This window comes from Struthio camelus, chromosome 20, assembly GCF_040807025.1.
Source record: "Struthio camelus isolate bStrCam1 chromosome 20, bStrCam1.hap1, whole genome shotgun sequence".
In the NCBI taxonomy this organism is placed as follows: domain Eukaryota; kingdom Metazoa; phylum Chordata; class Aves; order Struthioniformes; family Struthionidae; genus Struthio; species Struthio camelus.
Genome location: NC_090961.1, coordinates 8,692,654 through 8,714,196, shown reverse-complemented (window position 1 = coordinate 8,714,196; position 21,543 = coordinate 8,692,654). Strand labels below are relative to the sequence as shown.

Here is a 21,543-nt window from a genome sequence, read left to right as displayed (position 1 = left end):
CATAAGTGCTAATAGGTTTTTATCCTTGCAGTAGCTCTAGGAGATCAGGAAATGCTGTTTTTCCCATTTTGCAGAATTGAAATTGAGAGGCAGGGTATATTAATGGCTTGTCCCAGATCATTTTATAACTGCTCCAGGAATTCAACCCAAATCTCTTAAGTCACAGTACAGCACTAGGTCTCCTTGCAATATCCTTCCTACGCACCTTCACGCTACCATTCCAGAATTAGCTAAGACTTGCCACAGAGCTGCTTAGGATTTTTTTGGATTGCTCATTTTTATGTCAGAAAAATGCCAATTCATCAGAGGCAAAATACTTTGTAGAAATGTGTTGATTTAGGGGAAAAAAGGAGCATTTTGATAAAGTCAGCTTTTCTTTTGAACAGAATATGTTGAGTTTTCTGTTTGGAAAGGATTGGTTCAAGATTTTGTTTTGTTTTTCATTGTGTGTTGAGTAATATACATTAAAACCTAAAATGAAGTGTTTTCTTAAACAGTGTGTTTTGATTGAGACAAAATACACGTTGTAATTTTGGAAGAAGAATTCATAGAAACATCTGACCTACACAATATTCTTGAACAAAAAACTTACTATTCTCTACAAATTTTAATGGAAAATTCCGAAAAAGAGTAAGCTGATATCTGAGTTTAAAGAGCAGGTCTGGGTCAGAGTCCAGAAGCCCTGGTTCTTGCTTCCATGCCTACTCCATGTTGTGTGCCAGTCTTGCCTTTCTAATACCTTCCATTGCAACAATTTTTGGACCTGTAAGCAGAGGGCTTGAAGGAAAAATCAATGCCAAAACTGCCCGGAAGAGCAATAATGTGATGTTCAATCCAAAAGGTCGACTGTTATCCTAAACCAGACATTCTGTGCAATATTATTTCTGTTCTGAGGTTCATTCCTGGGCACGGCACTTCATGCCGTGAATACACAGAGTGGGCCCTGCTCCGTGGGGGTTTAGGAAATGCAAGGCAACACTGCTTCCTTTGGTATGCTAAGAAGCTGTGCTTACCTAATGGTCCTCGCAAATTATATATCTTCCTATTTTTCTTGCCCCTCAGAAAGGAACTTAGTTCTTGACCCAGGTCTTTTGTGTTTCATATCCCGGGCTAGAAGTGCACAAGGGGTTGAAATCCACAAGCCATTGCTTCTCCTGGTGCAGCTCCTGCTGCTCAGGTAGTGACAGCCCTACCTGTCAGGATGCAAAGCACCATTTAACTCAATGCTTCCTATCGGCGCCAGGTTCTGCCACCATTCACACTGGATGAGGCCAAAGCAACCGGGGGCAATGGAAGAGGGGAGGGAAAGAAACCCGGGGTTGCTAATAGCTGCAAATTCTCACCCAAGGCAGATCCGCCTCTCCTGTCACACCGAACAACTGAAGAATAGCTGTGGCCATAAAAACCTCATGAATCTAGACTCACAGGCTCCTGCAGCCACTACCTTAGACCCTGGGCGAAACTCCTGCCAGATCACGCCGCGGGGGCAAGCTCAGACGTGGTAAGGACTGCATGACTCAGACTTTCACAGAGGAGCAGAGCCATGACGAGAGCAGGCGTTAGAAAAACAGGCTGCGGATGTGGGCTTGATACGCCTGGTCCTGACAGAGGAATGCTGCCTGGTGACTTGAAGGTGTTATACGAATCACCCACAGAGACAGAACCGCTGATTTAAGTATTCAGACGGGCTCTTTAGTGCACAGACCACTGATCTGAAGTGAAAAGACTCAGGTTCAGCTCCATGTACTGCCCTGCCTCCCCAGATAGAGGCACTTGTATGCACTTTCATGCATAGGAACTTAAATTCAGTCTAGAAATGTGAGATGAAAATGTGTAATAGCCCCCAAAAACACCACTTTACTGGCAGCTTCCGAAACAGAAGCTAGATATCGTGAGTGTAGGTCTCCTACTCTGGCTGCGCGTCTACGCAGCTCTCAGCAGCCACAGGTTCTGCTGGAAGGTCTATTGAAGGCAATGAGGCTTGGGTTGGATCTCATTGCAAAAGGATAATCAAATATCATATTAACTCTTATTTCAGAACAGCATATTAAATTAGAAGCTCAAATTAACCTGAAACTGCATTTATATAATGAGTAGATTTAAAATCTGTGTTTCATGAAGGTGAGAGAATTTCTAGCCAAAGCTGTTTTCATCAGCTTTGAATCCTAGAGCCAATCTAACTGCAGTGCTGCTAGTGCTGCAGACTCAGCCTTTGTGCTAAGTCTGGGATTGCCACTGAGAAGGAAGGATGTGTGGAGAATAAAGCCATCTTATACTTACCAGTATTAATCTGTCAAATATAGAAGGGTTGTTACTAGCTAGGCCCCAATCGATGCCAAGAACTGAAAAATCCTAGAAGATACTGAGAATCTGCACTGGCATCTGCTCATCACAAATAGTCTCTCTTTCATCATTGAACCAAACCCGCAACATAGACTTGCTAGAAACGGAAGGAACTCGGGCCTCATTAGGATTAAAGGCCAAAACCACTCAGGTCTGAACATGTCAGACATTAAGGCAGTTTGGTACCCAAGTTTAAGGCCACCTCTAGATGTGAGTGTTATTTATTTCCTTCTTTGAGACTGTTCTGCTCTGTGCTAAATCCATCTTCTGACCACCTGGAGTGTTTGAGAGTCTTGGCTGTGATACTTGTCTGTTTAGATAGACTGTAAGTAGAGCTGGTCAAAAATTTTGACAGAACCGTTTTTGCAGGAAAATGCAGTTCTCTTAAAATCGAAACATTGCATGGGAACATGTCAATTTTGACAAACTTTTTTATGTTTAAAGTGTCAAAACAAATCATTTTGATTTTCTCTCTTCATTTCAGTTATACTGAAATGTTTCATTTTGAGGAGATAAGCACATTATTTTTGCGTTGTTTCAATTAATTTGTTTTGACATTTTTACATATTCTGTATTATGTTGACATATTTAGTATTTTTAAAATATATTTTGCATACAATATTTAATGGTGTTTTATTTATTGTATATTGTGTTAAATATTTTCAATAGTGTTTTTGTGCTTTAGTACCACAGAAACAGAAGGTATTGCTGGTCCCAAATTATTATTAATTTTGAATCTTTAGGCCATAAGAGCTTTGCAGAAGCAGAGTTCTGATTTAGAATGGAGCGAAAAAATATCACCACACAAACAGAGCGAATCAAACAGCGAGAATTTCCCGAGGAAATAGCAAGTCCATTTTGCAAGCAGCTTTGACTGTCAGCTCCATGACTGCACAGTCCAGCTTCAGTCCCCTCTGTACATCAGAAAATCAAGTTCTCTGCTTCTTAAAAACAAAATAAAAAAGGAGGAAAAATTCTAATTTTCCCAGAGTGGAATTTTTGTGTGTAATGTTTTCATGAGCATCAGAGATTTAAAAATCTGAACACCACTGACCTCATGGTGCCTTTGGTTTCCAAGCCACTTATGCACTTTTGAAAGATACATACCACCTCTTCCCTGGAAGTCTACTTAGGCTTTTTTTTTTTTTTAACCCACGTTTTTGCTTCCCTGTGTATAGCAGAGGGGAATTGCTCCCAGTGAATTTGCACCATCAAGTCGGTGTAGGTGGTGGTGAAAGGGGTTGAAAAAAAGGGCAAGCTGAGCAGCGAAAGGGAAGGAGAGAACCGCAGAGCCTGTAATGAGGCAACTCTATTGATTCTTCATTTCATGGATGAAAATGTCCCCAGCGGCTCCTGTGCATTCAGTGCAGTTCGATAAGAGACTGAGGGCACCGGGGTCTCGGTACCGAGAGCTGCGCTCTGTAGCGCTGCCAGCACCCGCTTGCAGGGCTGAACAGCGAGAGGACGGGGAGTCCATTTGAAACGCGAGCACCAGGTACAATATATACAAAGGCAGGGTGGTAATATGAGGCGAAGGGCTGGGCTGTGCCTGGCGGTGGGGATGGAGTAGGAGGCAGAGAAGAGACGGAGCATCCTCCCCGCCAGCAGCAGCCGGAGCTGGGCTGACTCAGGCTCAGAAACCTCTGGGGTGGAAGAGGCGAGGGAGGGGGGGCTTGGTATTGCTGGATGGAAGGCCACGACTGTGCCGAGCAGAGGTGGTTGCTATGGCCACCTTCTTCTCCCTTCTCCTCCTTTTCCTCAGGGTAAGAGAAAGTTTAAAGAGGTAGTGAGGGCTGCTCCTCCCTGTCTAAAGGCTGCCAGCATCCCTTGGCAAGAGGGGTTACTCTCTCCCCAGCCAGGTGGGCTTCGCAGGGGTGAACACAGCGGTTGGTGCTTTGTGCAAGGTGGTGAAAAGGGGGAAATAGTCCAATGTTTTGAGATTTATTTAAAACAGCAGGGACTTTCCTGATTGCTTTTCCTCTGAAAGGGGTCCGGCTCTGTTGCCAGTCACGACAACTTGGAATCTGTATTCCCCTGCACAGCTGCTCAAAAGTGCACCTTTGCATGCAGATCTGCCTGGTTGATCTACTGTTGTTCCAGCTGGTCTGTCACTACTGATTACAGCTTTTTGCTAATAGTAAGCACTGCTGTAGTCTGAGGCTTCCATTAAAGGCTGATGCTTCTACCTCCCTGCCCCGGAATAAATCCATCCCAATGTCCTGGTGACTTTTCTGTATGCTTGGCCTCATGTCTGGAGCAGGAAAGGAACAAAGTCCTTCGACTTTTGTTTCTGTGTTAGACAAAAATGGAACAAGTTGGAGGGAGAAAACAATGTCTGAGGAGGATAAAGTTTGAAAGCTGGGGATGATTTACTTGAAGGTTGGCCTTATTGCTTGTCATCAGCATGCTGATAATATTGTAGCCCCTATCCCTCTGACAGCAACAGCACAATTGAGCACCGTATTATCCCCTGCAAGAGTCCTTGAGGGAAACGCTTCCTTACCCCAAGCCACACTGAGGACTCTCCTTGGAAAGGAAGAATGCTCCTGCAGGGAGAGATTGCCCATCTATGCCAGACACTGCAAATCATTAGCCTTTCATTGCCAGAGGATTTGAAGGCTGCTGACAGATCGAAAAGAATTGGCATGGACACTTGACCTTTCTCCATTGCCGGGAGGAAATCATTGACCAGGAAGAATAGCACATGCTCTGCACAGCTCTACAAGGGGAGGGGAGAGGGTCTGGAAGACTTAGGAGCTATTTGTAACACAAATGTTACTGCTTCAGCACAACCTGTGCAGTTGGCCAGAGCTGCCATCACTTGTGGGCATGCTGAAGGGGTGACTTCCAGTTTGGCACGTGCCAGGTGCCATCACAACTCCTCCTGCACTGAAGGGGACATGCAGAATGAGAGCTCTCCAGGAGACTCTCTCGAAGATGCTGAAAAATTCACACCTTCACGGGCTGGGAACGGGAGATGATATGTTAAACCACGGTCTAAAGTTTCGTTGCTACAGTGCCCCGCCAAAGGGAGAGAGTGGTCCCCTCCACCAGGATTCACACAACTGCCTTCTGCTAGATTTTGCCCACTGCTTGTCAGATCCCACATCCCTCCATACGCTCCTGAAGGGACGGTGTCTAAAAGTGATCCAGAGTAGACATTACATTGTTCCTTCAATTGCTTAACTCCCAGAAAGTCCCTGTGTAATCAACTGACCAAATCCAAATTTGAAAAACACCTCCATCAGTGGTCATGATTAATTAATTCTGCTTCAACATTCCCCAGGGTATATACCAGCTAGTCAGAGCTGCTGGAGAAAGAGACACTGCTGTGGAAAATGAATAAACAGACTTTTCTCAACTGCAGCAGTGGAATTAGATGAAAGTAATTTTCTGTGAGTGATGAATCAAATGCAGAAGAAGAATATGGCTACCTGGATTATCCTTTTGACATCAAATGTGTTTGGTAAGAATTTCTAAAGAAAGATGGATATTTAGAGTCTACTGTGCTGATGAAGACATAAGCTGAAGTTATCTATCATGTCTAATGTGGTTGTTTACAAAGAGATCCAACTATTCTTGCTCATATTATTCTTGGTATAATATTCTTGGACCAAAGCAGCTCGAGAAAGCTTGCTCCTAATTTGTATCTCATTATTCTCTCTCCTCCTGCTTGGATTCCAGGCTAGGCAACATCTTCGTTCCCACAGCATGAACACAATTTCCCCCCCGTTAGCTCTCATGTCTTTGTTCTGCCATCATATGTATTCCTCCAGGGAGCTATAGGTATGTGCCTAGAGTATGGATTCTTCAGTTTCTTCTCCTGTTTGACCCTTACATGACTCTCCTCTCTAAATCCATACAGTCTGTCCGGATCTGTCCATTAACCACAAAAGAGAGGCTCCAGTGACAAAAATGTTATTCTGAAGAACTTCAGTAAGTCGGCAGGAGTTCCAGCAGCATCTTGGATGCAGGTACCAATCCTTTGATGTGTCTTGTGCCAGGCAGATGGCGGTCTAATCCCTGCCAGCGTGCATTGCCCAGTGTGCAGAGAGCACCCGTAACCCCTGTCTGATTGAATATGCATATTTGCATCTGATATTTCTCAAGCACTGGAAGAAGTCCCCATGCACAAACCCATCCAGATGAATCAAGTACGAGATGCCCAGGTTTGAGGTCCTGCCACAGCAAAGAGGAGAAATCTACTGGTTCCTCTTTGCGCATGCACCTCCCAGTCCTTGAAGTCTGCTCTCCTTTTGGCCACTGAGCCAAGGAATACAAGTTCCCAGCTTTCTGGCCATGCTTACGCTCCCCTCCTTACATATTCAGTTTGGCTCTGCGCTCCCATTGCAGTAAGGGCTTTGAAGCATGCAGCTGGGTCCTTCACCTTCCTACAGCTGGAGTTAGACATCAGGTCAGATTGTCCCATTCCTTTCCTCTTTGCTACTCTTCTGCTTCACCCAACTTGCTCCTGCTTTATCCATCGCAGCAGGCACAGCCAAGACACATTATTAACACTTGCCACTTCATTAGTAATCTTCTACAGGAGGAAGAGAGGAAGAGAGAAGAGGAGAGTACATGCAAAATGGAGAATAAGGAAAGTAGAATTAAAGGAGAAGTAAAAAAGAATTGAAGGTGCAAATGAGAAAGTATGAGAGAGGAAAAAGTACGAGAAAAATCAAATGGTTGAGAAAGGGATTTATAACTCACCTGCAGTCTAGTGAGAGAGCAGAAGAATGGAAATCAAGAGTGTAGACTTCTACAGATATTTCTATTACTGATTTACTCTGTGACTTCAGTCAAATCTCTTTATTTTCTGCTTTTATCTCCTGCTGCTCTGCCCCCTTTGTGTGAGTTATGTGATGTATGCATTGTTTTTAACTGTGTGTAACATAAAGAAAACTGCAATCATAGGCACTGAAGTTGTGTGACATTATTTTTAACACGTACTAAAATTAGCCATACAAAAAGTGTTTGGGGATCAACCAAAAATGTTTATTAATTCAGGTTCAATCCATTAAATAGCTATTGTCAAAATATGGGACTGGAAAAATTTAAAGAGCCAAAGTACATGATTGCATCATTTCCTAAATCACATGCTTTGTATTGAAATGTTTACAAATGGATCTAAATGCAAATGTTAAAAAAAGTCAAAATAATTCAATTATGAAACAAAGCATTTTATTTCTGCAGAATTTAAAGTTTTGAAGTGACATTCCATTCTCCTTTGCTCCCATTCCCCCTCATCCTAAAAAATTCTCTTTCTCTCCTTACCCTAACTGTGTTGACATGGCTCTAATCAATTCTTTTCCTTTCATTTTTTCGTTCAGAATGAAACTAAAGAAAATTCATTATTCACCCATCTCTACTAGGAACTAAAATATCTGTCCGTCAGATCTTCGTAACAGCATAAGGAATCTCAGCAAGGTTGAATTTCTGTGAGTTTCTTGAGCTGCTGGCTTTCATAGCCTTTTGCCCTCCTCTAGTCCAAACCTATACTCAATGGAGAACTTAAGATAAAATAATTACACTTACAGAAAAATATGGGAGCTAATCCTTGCATCAAAAATGAGAGAAAAGTTCCTGAGAAATAATCTTAGAGAGGCTGAATGTACTTTCTCCATTAGCAATTTCCATCTACTACTATTTTATTTTAAAAGTCACAGCATCTCCTTTTACTCTCTGTTTTCTCTGCATTTTTTCTTTTCTCTTCTCTTTTTTAATCACAGCTCTCTCTAACATGCAACCAATAGGCATGAGGTTCATATAGAAAAAGAACCCGTGATGGCTAAGTACGTCTGACATTAAGCAAAAAAGCATAGCTCCCTGCAATCAGCCCTTTCTGATTCAAACCACCAAAGAGCATTCTGAATGAGAGACAGACACGCAGGGACAGGAACAGCATGTACTGAGGATCCCGTTTTTCTGGCATAATCTGGCATCCTTTTCTGTGTCTGATCTGTCAAGCACGAGACCTTGCTCACAGCTTCTGCTGGAAATCTCAGTCCCAGAGGTTTTGGGAACCCAGAGGTTCGAGAGGTCCCAGAACCCTCAGTTCCCAGGGAATCATCCCCCACTTAGCTGCCTACATCCCCTGGATATAAAGAAAAGTAGCCACTTAAATAGGAGTTAGGCATCTCAATATTTTGGGGTGTTTCTACAACTTGGCTCTGGGGTTTGCTCCTGGGTTTCCCAACTGTACGCACTACATTTATATTACTTCGCTTTTTGGGATCTTTTCAGGATCAAACAACCTTCCATTAAGATGAAACCCAGTTCTGGGTACAATTTGCTCCAGTAATAGCAATTGTGGGCAACATGAACAAACCGTCTACAGTCCTCCAGCACGGTCCCAGCAGACACTCTCCTCCCAGACACTCCTCATACGCATACAGGGGGCATGCAGTATGCATCCTCAACATCATACTACAAAAATACTGCACTATTAAGCTGGAAATCAGCCCTCGCATCATTTCAATACTTTTGAAATCACACAGAAAAATAAAGTCCAGCATATATCTCTGCTTCTTTACAGTTCTCTAGCCCTAAAACTTACATATGGTGATCCACAGACAAGCAGTAATGCTGTGCAAGCGCAGCAGGGTGTATTTGCCCCTGGCCCATCCATTCACCTACGGTACCCGACCTAAGGTGGGGTCATGCCCCCAGCATCAAAAGAGGGACCCCGTTATCTGGTACGCAAAGGACTTGGGGACTGCTCTTCACTGATCTCGGGCTCTATGGAAGAGCTCCCTCCCTTCTTCCTGGGCTTATTGCATTAACAGGGGAGAAAATGTTTCTGTGCATTACCCTGACATGAGCTGCCATGGGAGAGACACAAATCAAGACCTGTGTCCTTCCTAACATGGCAGTCCCCCATGTTTGCAGCCTGGAGGAACAGCAGTGAGAAAACGAAATACTATGGAAAAACATAATGACTGTCTTTCAAACTTAACAAAGTAATGATAAGCACTGCAGGGGAAAGGACGGAAGGACTTATCAGCCTATTTTGCTCTTCTTTTTAATGTAAGCAGCTTTATCATTAGTTACTATTTACTGCAACTGCTGAACTTGGTAGCAAGAGTAATATGCTGCACTTAAACAGCACTCTTTACCCAGGCTTCGCAAAGCACTGTGCGTATGTGCGTGAGTGTGTGTGTTTGTGTGTGCACATGCATTCTGGCACGCTTCCTTGTGCACGTTGTGCAATTAAAAGTCCAATATCTGTGTGCAAGAGAGAAGGACAAAGATACAATTAATACGTTCTTTCCCCATATATTCCCTAATAAAAGGCGAACTTCATTAGATATCTCAGGCAATGTGAAAAGAAATTAATTCAACATGTACTTCTAAACACTGAGGCATTTTGGGGGCCTAGAGGGAAGTTCAATGCAAATCCATACTGCTTTTGCCCAGCGTTGGAAATGTAAAGGCCCAGCCTTGCTGAATAACAGCCTGGGGATCTATATTTCCTGAGGATACTGATTGCTGAATTCTTCCAAAAACCCTAATTTTCCTTCCCGTCAAACTTGGAGCTGAGTTCCCTGGGTGTTTTGCATCCACTATGTGAGCTGGAGGGCTCAGAGCCGCAGATTTGACTGTGAGAAATCTGGCTCCTATGCATGGAAACACATACATTTAAAAAGCTGTTCTGAAAGACATCAGCCTGAGTGACCTGCCCAAGGTCATATATAACACGTTGGTGACAGAGTCAGGATTGAACTATCTTGCTACGGTAATGCTTTATTCACACAGTGCTGTTGCATCCCAAAACAGCCACTGTTCCTGGATTGCTGCTGCCTTCAACTTCTTATCGCAGCTCCCTTAGAGACACATCTGTCCTGTGCTCCGTAAACCATAATATACCTATGGTCTTTTATTCACTATCCATCATCGTGCAGTTTTATTATAGATCCCTGAATTATCCAGCCCAGTCTACAATCTGCCTATTCCAGACAGCCGTTCTCCATTTCGACCTTCCCCTCATCTCGCAGTCTCATCAGTGTTTTAAGTCTTCCAGGGACTTGAAATGCAGGGACAATTCTAATTCCCTGGGTTAATCCAGCAGAAATTCACTGAGGCCAATCTACTGGTCTCTCTCTCTCTCACTCTCTCCCTCTTTTTTTTTTAATGCAGATGGTTGGAAATCAGAAGCTGGCCGTGGTCTCTGCAGTCACATTTGAACCAATCCTTCAAGAATACTAACTCACAACTGCCATTTTAAAGCTCTGATCTCCATTCTTGCTGTACATAAATTTATATTCCCCTCCCTTCTCTGCTCCCTTCGTCAGAAATCAGTCTTCCAATAATGCAGGTAAACTGCAATCCTACCCAATAGCTACTTTTTCACATGCTTCTTTCTCATGCATTTTGCAGGACAAAAGCTCCCTTGTCCATCCTTCCACTTTCCAGCCAAGCTTATAAGCACAGCAATCATCACACCTACACAACACCTCAACAAGAGATTTGCATCTGCCCATCACATCTCTCTCGTTTGCTATTCAGAAGGCAAAGGAATCATTTGTCCTGATATGACAACTTGTCTCAGCATTTGCACGTGCCTTGCCACTGAACTTCATGTTCCTACCTGCCAACTCTCCCTCCCTCCGTCCCAGCCCTCAGTCACACTTCTCTCTCAGACATTTATTCTATCTAGAGCGCATGCTTTCCTCATAGCTGTCAGCTTTTCATCCTTCTCACTTGGCTGAAGGAAGCCGAGCTTTGTTACCTATCTCAGCTGACTACAGAAGGGTGGTGTCCTTTTTGTGTGCACGGTAGTGCATGTGGTCACTGGACGAGGGGCCTTCCAAAAGTTTCACTTGTCAAAGCTGAACACCCCTGTATGTGTGCATTTGTCACTAGAGGCAAGCCAAATCGACATGGCAGCCTGTTCTGCCTTTGTGCAAACATGTCCTTGGTGAATGGGAAGAAAAAAGGCTGATGTGAGAGCGAGCTTGGAGAAAGGTAGGTTCCTGCTTTCTCCCATCAACATGCACCAAGCGATGTGGGGCACCCTGAGCAGGATGCAGGATTGTGCTAGGCACATGACAGATAATATGGGCCTTCACCTGGGGAGAGGCACCTCAAGACCATTCAGTAAATGGGGCTGCAGCACTGGAGAGAAAATGCAGAGCCAGCACTGAGATGGGGGGAGAGGTGGCTAATGGGCTTCTTAACTGATCTCCTCTCTCCGCTCTGTTACTCCAGCCAAGGGAGTTTGGTTAAATCTCAGGATGTACCAAGTCATTTCTTCTCTTCCGCGGACTTTCTGTGTGAGCTTGGGCAAATTCTTTAAGGTGACATCTTGCAAATGCCTTGGAGGCTGATTTTTCAGTGTCCAGCGTGTCCCACCGTGATATTTAAGGCTCTATTTTCTAAAAAAATTACCTTCCCTTTCTCATCTCCTCATCTGTCTAGACTGCAGGCCCTGCAGGGCAGGGAGTAGAGTATGCCTTTGTACAGCACCTAGCACTGTGAGACTCCAGTCTCATCTAAGCTCTGCACCAGTCTGCAGATAAAAGCGGTGACACAGGAAACTGAAAAGTGCAGCTCACGGTCATTGCAGCTGCTTGCAACCGCCCATTTTATGTCCTGCTTCAATATCTCCTGAAATCAGCAAAATTACTTTTGCGGGAGCTGACACGTAAGAACAGATTGTTGGATTGATATTCTGTCTGTCACTGATGAAAACCTTTCTATAAAACCTTAATCCAGCACCCACAGAAGTAATTTGCTAATCTCTTGCTGACTTAGCTTATAGCGGGATTGACCATATACGGTCATATTACTTGGCCAACCATATTATGTTCCTTTTATACAGAGAGGTAATGTCTGACCCCAGAAGATGGTCAACTTCTGCTTTGAAGCGTGAGCTCTGACTACCATTGTCCTAGATTGCATAGCTGCAAATGCTATTAATTGCAACAAATCTATGTGCCCCTTACACTTCAAATCCATCCAGACTTTCATCTCAATGACATCCAGCAGCAGGGAATTGTTTAGCTTTGCTGTATGATGAAGAAAGGACTATTTCCTTTTAATTTGCTTTAAAAGTTGTGCCCTTTAATTCTGATGTGTCCCATTGTTCTTGTACCATCCAAGTGTTAAAATGTTTCCGATCACTTTTCATTCTAACCTTCCTATACTTTCATACTGGAACCCAAATGTCCCTCTTACTCCTAGCTTTCCTGGATTAAATAAACCATCCTTTCCAGTCTTTCCTTATTTAACTTGTTAATATTTGCAAAGCAATTTAAAATATATTAATATGCTGCAATTATAATATCTCTTCTATTTTCCATCATTCCTTCTAATGTCTCAAGTATCCACCTAGTTTGCTATCAATCTCCATTGATATGTTTGTCTTTATAATATCCTGGGGAATATTTCTTCCACCTTCCTGACCAGTATTTTAGAACAAAGAAACTGAACTCCAGCAGATCATGAACATGATTCGCTCTACACTCAGCATGCGTATGGACTTGCAGTGGCTTTGACTTTGATCCTGGAAACAGGTATCACTATGTCCATGGGACCATGCTTAGGGGTCTGTCTACATGACTCGGATTAAAGGATCAGGCCCTTTGCAGCCTTGAAAGAGCAAACCATGATTGCACTGGGTCAGTGACACTTGAGCACACATCTGAAAATAAACCTACACCTGACATTCCTTGAGCAATATTTAAGCACTTGATTATGTACTCTGTAGAAGCGGGGCCTGCATGCTATGGAGACAAGGAGTGTGATTTGATGTCTGCCCAGTCACAAATAGAGCAGATATGGAGAACAGGGAATGATTATGCACTCTTTCTCGTCCTATAAAAGCTGGAGAGACTCAAGGAAACTATGTGGTAGCAGATCTAAAAAAAAAAGAACCCAAAATACTTTTGCACACAGCCCATAACTGATTTCATTACTAAAGGATATTGTGAAAAGCAAAAGCATAAAAGGACTCAAGAAAGAATTAGTCACACTCACAAGAGCTAGGGCTCCCAGTGACACTGCACATGGCAGTGCTGAGACAACCACTGACTTTGGATGCCCCTAACCAGCTGCAAGGTTATTCTAGGAGTGATATCACTCATACATGCCTTCCTGATTCCTTCAGTGTCCACTACTGACCGTGGCGGTACATGGAGTCAGGGCTAAATGGACCTTTCACCTCGTCCAGTGATGAGGTAATGTAACGCTTACCCCATCGTCCTATGTCAGTGTCTTGATTCAAGGGACTTTCATTGGACTTAGATGCTTTTTTTTTCTTGGCAGATCCTGTATAATTTTTCCCATTCTGCAGAGCAGAATATTCCTCCAATTTCAGCAGATTGTGCTTGTTCCTACTGTTTTGATTAGTCCACTTTTCAGTCGGTCCCAGTCTTAACAAGGTCCAGTCCAGCTCCATCACCATCATGCATCACTTCTTTCTTCATTTCACTAGCAAACACCCTGACCAACACTGATCTAGTTCTGATCACTGCCTTTCTCCATCGTTAACTCTTCTCCCCCAAGAAGTAACTGTGCAAGATGATAGATATGTATGTATCTCCAAATACACAAAAAAGATTTTATCAAAGTACTTACGAGAACTCAAATTACAGCTCTTAAGTCCCTTTAAGCTAGCACCTTATAAACATAGCGGGAGAATTCTGTCTGGGGGCTTTTCCCTTTAGCAAAAGATGCTGATTAGACTTAACTATTAGTTGTCCTAAAATATGCGTACAACAACCCCTCTCATTTTCTAATATTTTCCAATTCTCTTTTAGGAGAATGGAAAAGACGGATAAACACATTATCAGCTCTCTGCACAGTGAAGCCCGGAGTTGTTTTGCAGAAGCAACTCAGAATTTGGACAACATGACATAAGCAATTCTAGCAATAGCTGCTGGTCTTAAGGCTACTTTATATGTGTCCTCATTGCTGCTATTTTATCTCCTTTCTCAATTTTAGCACAGACATTATGCTATCTTTGTTATTTATTTCCTTAGACTTCCTCAGTATTTCTCAAGCATTCTTTGTTCTCACCTTATATCACCTAAACTTTCTCTGCTCCCTCAAATCACGCCTTTGATTTTGTCTGCAAATCTCCCCCAGCACAGAGAGGTACCGGGAACATCTCGAATAAATTTAGCATCCTCATACTGTAAGCAAGGTGGTGGTCTGAGCCAGGAGGGACCCATAACCATATACGTACCCCAGCACATGTTTGAGGGCTTCACTTACCCGCTCACCATCTGTACCTGCCTGAAGAGCAGTCACATGCTGCAAGCAGCCAGGCTGCTGCGGTACTCGTAGCCTGCCTCTCTGCTGTTAATTTCACTGATCCCAGAAGTCCAGCTAGAGTTCACACCTGCTTTTTCCACTTCTCCTTGCCATCCTTCCTTAGTTATTTTTATTTCCTCGTACTTTTCTGACTATAGCTCTGAACTACTAAACAAACTTGCTTTATTTATTCTTCTGGTCCTGGTAACTGCACCTAGCATGTCCTGCCTGCACAAGGCAATGGCTTAAAACTCACCCTCCCCATCTTCCACCCCGTTTAGCAAGGTAGCATCCACAATTACAAGGATAAATTATCACAAAGGTCTCCAATGTTTGCAATGTCTCTGACAACCTCATACACAGCTCCAGCAGGGTAAAGAGATGGCTAAATGGAATGAGTTGTGCCGACTCCGGACTTCTGGCCAAAACGGCATCCAAAATCATAACAGACGCAGCAGAATCTACAGTGGAGGCCAGATTCTAATTCATGCTCTAAATCAAACCCTAAGAAAGAGATCCGCACTCACCATGAAGCCAGTTAACTCCCTGGCTTCAACAGGCTGTGATGATTTACAGCTACTGGTTCTAGGCTCTTCACATGTACTCTCTTTACAGCAGATTTTGGCTGTAATATGTATCCATATAAAAGCCTAGGCTATGATAAGACTGGCTGTAAGTCTCCAGGCTCTGTCTCATATAAACTCTCCGTGAAAGAGCTCACTTTCAATCAGGAGAACCACTAGATAGGTCCCAAACAGTGCTGGTGCTCCTGGTATCTGAGTTTCTATATCTGTCCAGCATTTCTCTCACCAGTATAAACCGTGTACACCAATGGTGTATGTCTAGCAAAGGCTATTCACTGTGAAGGCCACTATTCAAAGCTGGTTTAGATGGTTTCCTCTGATCAGCAGCTGCTGCTCTGACTTACTGTTGTTCCCATTTGCGGGGGAAGGGGTAATCCATCGGCAATGCAACTAGTTGTTTCTCTGAAAGAGGAAGGGGGAGTCTCGGTCCAAGCATTGGGGCCCACCATGCCAACACATAGCGACGTGCCATTACCAGAACCACAAGTGCCTTAGTGCCACCAGCGGTACCACTCTTACCCAGCACTGCTCTCAGAGCAGGCCTGTCAGCAGACACAGTGATAGCATTGTGCGTAGCTAAGCTCTCTCAGCTGTGCCTTGTAGGCAACAATAAAATGGATGTAGAGCACATGACTTCAGGAGAACAAATAGCAAAAATAAATAAGAGTCTTTCTCTCTCTCCTGTGATGCTGCTTTCAGGCCTTCCTGCCCTGAGGCTGCATGCAAACAGCTCACTGAGCAGGGAGGGGTTCAAAGGTGTAGACATGTTGTATTAAACTCCCCAACCAAGTATCGAGGGAATCCTGAGCCTGTCGCCTAGCCATTTTTCAAAACAACATTTTTATGCCCAGTTTACGCCACCTTCACTTAGGATCAGCATCTCTGAAGTAAACATGAGTCTTTCAATTGTCTTCACTTGTCATTAAATCAGCTGCTCCTCTGAGTTTTGCTTTCTCCCATCCCTCCCTCCCTCTAGTCCTGGCTCTTCTTTGCTGAAAGGGTAGAGCTTAGCCCACTGTGTCAGCAATAGCTATCTTATGCTTACTCTCCAAACCCTGATGAATGCCATCAGACCAGTCTGTCCAACTCTGCCCATATTTGTCTCTCTCCAGATAGAGGAACCCTGTAGATACACCCAATTTCCTTTTCCAGGCCCCTGTGCTGATAGCTTTTCCCCTGTCCACACCAGTTACAAGCTGCAGCCCTGTCTGACCAAGCTCAGGTTGCAGCAAGTCTATGGGATGTGACAGGGCAGAGCCTGCACCAGAAGCATGAAGAAGAACTCCTCAGCACCCAAGAACACTCTGGGGAGTCTAATAGAGCTGGGAGGAGCTGCTCTGCCCCCGACTCAGCTCAGCACTATCCAGTAACTGATCATCATGCTCTGGGCAGCAGCCATCTTCCACGCAAGAGGAAGAACTGCAGGGTCAGATCATGGTCCGTGGGTCTATTTAGAAGCCCTATCTTTCTGTGTACGGATGCTGTCCCTTTCTGGGAAGCTTCTCCGCACAGCCTGGAAGGAAATGGGCCAAGGTTGCTTCTTAAAATCTCGTGATACTTTTGCAAGAGGGATGGTGTAAATCAAACCACAGGGCACAAGCTACCTAACTCTGGGTAATTTATATTCTGCCTCACTAAGTTCATCTCTGCACTTTCAATGCATGAAGTGATTTTTCACTTCCCCTGTAGTATTTTCTGGCACGGAAAAGCTGCTGGGCTCTGTCCCAGAAGTAGCTGCATTTCATCACTGGGTAAAAGATTCGTGCATGTATCGGGTCAGATCCTCACTGCAACTCCCATACCCACCAGCGGGGCTACGCTGATTTGCACCGGGAAAGGATCCGGCCCAAACCCATTCAGCTGCACCTGGGCTCCTTGGAGAAGAGAGCCCTGTTGTTATTCATCGTCCCCCCCCCTCCCGACCCCTAGCCCCATATTATTATTAGCGCTTGGCTCCAGCTCCGCGAGGCCGGGGAGAGAAGAGCGACCCGCGCCGCTCCGCGCCCCGCTCCGCCCGCAGCCCGGCGCCCCCCGCCCGCCCGCGCGGAGCGGCGCAGCGCGGCGCGGCGCGGCGCTGCGTGGAGCCACAGCGCCCCCTCCTGGACGACGGCGGCGCCGCCGGCCCCGCGGCCGCGGAGCGGCTCCGCGCGGGCGCAGCGGAGCGCCGAGCTGCGCCGGGGCCGGGAGGCTCCCAGGCGGGGGCCCGGCACGTGCGGAGGGCGCCCCCCCCCCCCGCGGTGGGGTTCAGCCTCACTGGTTTTTCGCCTCGGAGTGTGATGCCTGGGGATGCTTCTCGGGCTCTTCTCTGTCCTTTCTGGTCTTTCGCGATCCCCCCCCCCCCGCCTTCTTAACGTCTCTGCACCGGCTGTAAACATACTGCGTCCATATAGACCCCAGGATAAACTCTAGAAATCCACATCGGTTTCCGGAGGTGGGCAGGGAGACCAGTGCAAACGCGCTGGCCCTCCACTGGAGCCAGTTTCTGCAGTGCTTTCTCAAGCAACGCATACAGAGAAGGCAATGGGACCTTTGCCTGAGCAAAGACAGAAGAATTTGGCTTTGAAATATTTCTGTTACGCAGACAACAATGATTACCATTTGCTGGCAGACCCACTCCCGTAGAGTGTTTAGCATTGGCTTCACACATGCTTCCAGGGTAGTAAACAGGGGAGATGAGGAGGGAACATGGATATACTCTTATACTGTCCAGCATTTCTTTGGGGACACCTTTTTACATATAGCAAGCCAATTTGCCATACGTTCTTCCACGCCAAAGTTTTAACGGGGACCTAGGCCAGGCTCATTACATTCCTGTTCTTGGGGGACTACACAAGCTCCTAACTAGGCCTACGGAAAGAGGGAAAGGGAGGAAGGTCAGAGCCCCCATGTTGATTAAATGCATCTTACACCAGTGACATCATCTTCCCAATACATACTACGCCAGGGAGTCCATTTCTGATCGGAGAGGCTTGCAAAGGCACAGGAGAATTTGTACTCCAAGGATGGGAGGGTTTTGATGTGAGTCTGGGTAAGATTGAAGTGGAGCCTTGCAACGTGTATGTTTTATCCATAGCTGCATACATATTTTTACGCGCACACACACACGCACAAATGCACACGCACACTCACACGGATAAAACAACATAATGCTAGTAGAGCACTTATTCTCGCAGTCTCCAGCTCTTGATCAGAGAAGGTATGATGGGTACGGGACTGTTACCGCTTTCCAACTGCCATGCCCCCATTCCCCTTGTCTGTCTTTTCAGTAGTGCAGTCATTACTGAGTCCTGGGAACATGCAAAGAGCCGTAAAACAAATGTGGACACACAAAATATTTAGAGTATTTTCTGCTGAGTGGCAAAGGGCTATGGAGTCAGATAAACCCCAAATCAATGCCTGGAACTAGATACAAGGGAGAAGACTGTGCTGAAAGAACAAATTCCCTATCGAGAGATCTGCAAAGAACACAGTGTGTGTACGTTCATGTGAATGTCTGGATGTTCGATTCATGTATCAGTCCTGCACTTACAGTGTTTGTTCGTGTGTAGACCAAGACTGTTTGTCTGCATGTGTGGGAGGAACAGTGGGTTTGTGTAGGTTGAATAGGAGCTAGCATCGAGATGTGAGAGCGAGACCAAGATGCTGTTTTTAAGCATGGAGCGGACTGTGCGAGTTCAACAATGCATGTGTTTTGTGTGCTTGGCATGTACATACGTGTGAGGGAGACCATGACTGCTTGTCTGTGTGGTGAATAGGAGGGAGAGAGCCTAGGTTTGTCTGTCTATCACTGACTAGCAGATCTGATCAATCTTTTTCCTAATTAAGGAATAAAAAAAAAAAATCCTGTCACATTTCTTGCACTCAAGCCTGATCTCCTCTATACTCACTACCTCCTCCTCTCACCAACCCCAAAATACTTCTCTACAACTCTCAGGAAAGCAGCTTAACTGCCATTAACAAATTATTATTATGCACCCAGATGAGCAGCCAGAATAAAGCAGGAAGGATCCTTCCGTCCTACCGAGTGCAGATGTCAATCACCAGGCTAAATCCATACATTTATACTGCCAACATTTCATCTATAGCTTGTTTCCTTCCCTCAAAGGAGACTGCGTCTAAGAATTGATACCTCTCTGCTTTACCCACTCCCAAATAAATGCACTGAGGGACCCTTCAAAGCCAAAACACATGTTCACACCTACAGCCTTCCTCGCCTCAGATCATCTATGGGTCTTTAGACCCAGGCTGTGCTGGACCTCAGGAATGATGTAATGATGTGGAAAGCTCTCTCCCCTCTGTCCCCCTATTGCCCATGGGCTGGGAAAGGCAAAGTTATGCTCTGCACTCAGCCTAGCAAGCAGCGTTGCGGGCTGAGCTGGGGAAATGAATCTCCTCGGCTGTAGGATTCAGGCCTCCCATCGCAGCCCTCCCACGGCTCTGTGCTGGGGTCTCCCACTCCCTGTTAGAAGTAGAGGCAATCAGCCTAGTGTGGGATTCAAGGCGACAGACTTTCCTTTTCCTCCGTGATTTGCTTGTCACTTGCAAAAACGGAGCGGTAGATTAAGTGGAGATGACACCATCTCCTTGGGGATGGTCCCCCCACCCACCCCTCCAGCATGTATCAATACTCCAGAATACAGATGGAGTCTGGCTATCTCCCATCACCACCTCCACCCCCACCTCACCGTCAGCCCAGCCGAATCAGGGGCTGAACCCCTAGTGCCGGGCAGCCTCCGGGGGCTGCGTACTTTCCCTGGGGGAACTAGTCCTCCCAGTCTTCCCAGTGCCGGCCAGTCTCAGCTTCGAGCTCTGCACACACACACACACACAAGAGCAGCTAACTGGGTTACAGGACTTCTGCCACGCAGCCCCCCCCCCCCCAAAAAAAAAAAAAAAACTCCGCGCTGCCCAGGGCAGGGGTGTCGGGGAGCGACGCAAAGGCGACAGTGTATGCAGCGGGGGCGGACGAGGCAGGGCTGGGAGCCGCCGGGCCCGGGCCGAGTCCGCAGCCCCCCGCAGCGCCGGGGCAGGGGCAGCGCTGCAGCGCAGCGCAGAGCTCGCCTTACCTGATGCTAATGTCCCTCTCTGGCGGAGATCTGCTCGCCCGTGGGTTTTATTCGGCTCGGTAGGAACTTGTGGGAGAGCTTCTCTGTCCAGCTCGCATACTGGGTGCTGGGCTGATAATGCAGGCGTGAAAATCCTGGGGCTCTAGCAGTCCTTTTCATGCTCAGACAGAAAATCCCCCTCCTTGATCCAGATCGCGGGCATTAAGGGCAGAGGCAAAAAAAAAAAAATCCTTTTTTTTCCTCCGCTTTCTTTTTCTTTTTCCTTTTTTTTATTTTCCCTCCCTTCCCTTACTCCTGTGCCCTCCCTCTCCTCTGCTGCTCAGTTCATAGCCATCGGGGGAAGGAGCAAAGGCAGCAGGGAGAATGGAGAGGGGGTTAGAAATAAAAATGAAAAAGGCTCCAGGAGGGAAGAGAGAGGCTGGGCTTGCCATGGGGGGAGGGGCTTGGAGCAGTCTGGAGAGGATGAATGGGGAAGAGGAAAGCAGGGAGGAGCCCCAGCTTGGCCATTTTATTCTAAGTGTTTTGTACATAATTAGCGAGGGGGGAGGGGCGGGAGGGGGGAGCAAAAAGGAGGAACTTAAGCTCTGGCCAGCCAGAGCCTTGGTCATGGGAAGGGAAGATGAGAAAGAAAAGGTCCGGCTGGACGGGACAGGGGGCGGGTTGTGGATTAAACTTGTCTGACCCTCATATTTGGGGAGGAGGCGACAGCGGGGCTGCTCGCGATTCCAGGCCGCCTCCTCGCCAGCCTGACTCGTCACTGGGTGGGGGGCTGCCCACCCCTGCGGGGGAGAGAGGGGGAAGAAGGGGCTGCCCCCCACCCCACCCGCCCCGGCGGGCGGGCGCGGTTCAGCACCGCGGACAGCGCCGGAGCCGCCGGGCCCGGGCGGCCTCGCCGCGCCCAGCCTCCGCCGGCCGCTCCGAGGCTGCTACTTCCCTCGGAGGTGCCCCCCCGGCTGCTGCCGTCTCCGCCAGCTCAGCCCTGCCTCTTTGGGCAGCGCTGGGCAACAGCAGCCTGTTGGGAAGGGAGCTGGGTCGTGCTTGAAATAGATCGGAAAGCGAGGGAGCTGAGCTGCGTTTGGAGGCGAGAGGCAGCGTGAGCTGCGGTCCTGGGGCCTGCTGGCTCGTCTGCTTTGGGGAGGCTGGAGTCGGGGAAGAAGTGGGGTGGAGGAATGGGGCCTCCTCCTCCCCAGCTTTTCTCTGGCTCAGAACAGCAGAATGAGGCTTTGCAATTTCTTTAGTGCTTCAAAAGCTGTAAGGAAGATTAAGGAGGAACAAGTTAGAGATAGGGGTGCCTC

The 21,543-nt window shown here is 46.4% G+C and overlaps 1 protein-coding gene across 1 annotated transcript in view; it reads right to left on the bottom strand.

Moving 5' to 3' along the window:
- The window catches only part of BRINP1 (BMP/retinoic acid inducible neural specific 1), a 90,265-nt gene extending 69,480 nt beyond the window's left edge, over positions 1 to 20,785 (bottom strand). The window contains exon 1 of the mRNA XM_068914916.1: positions 20,249 to 20,785. The gene's annotated coding sequence lies outside the window, so the exon portion shown is untranslated. The remainder of the gene's footprint in view (positions 1 to 20,248) is intronic.
- Positions 20,786 to 21,543: the final 758 nt, after the last annotated feature.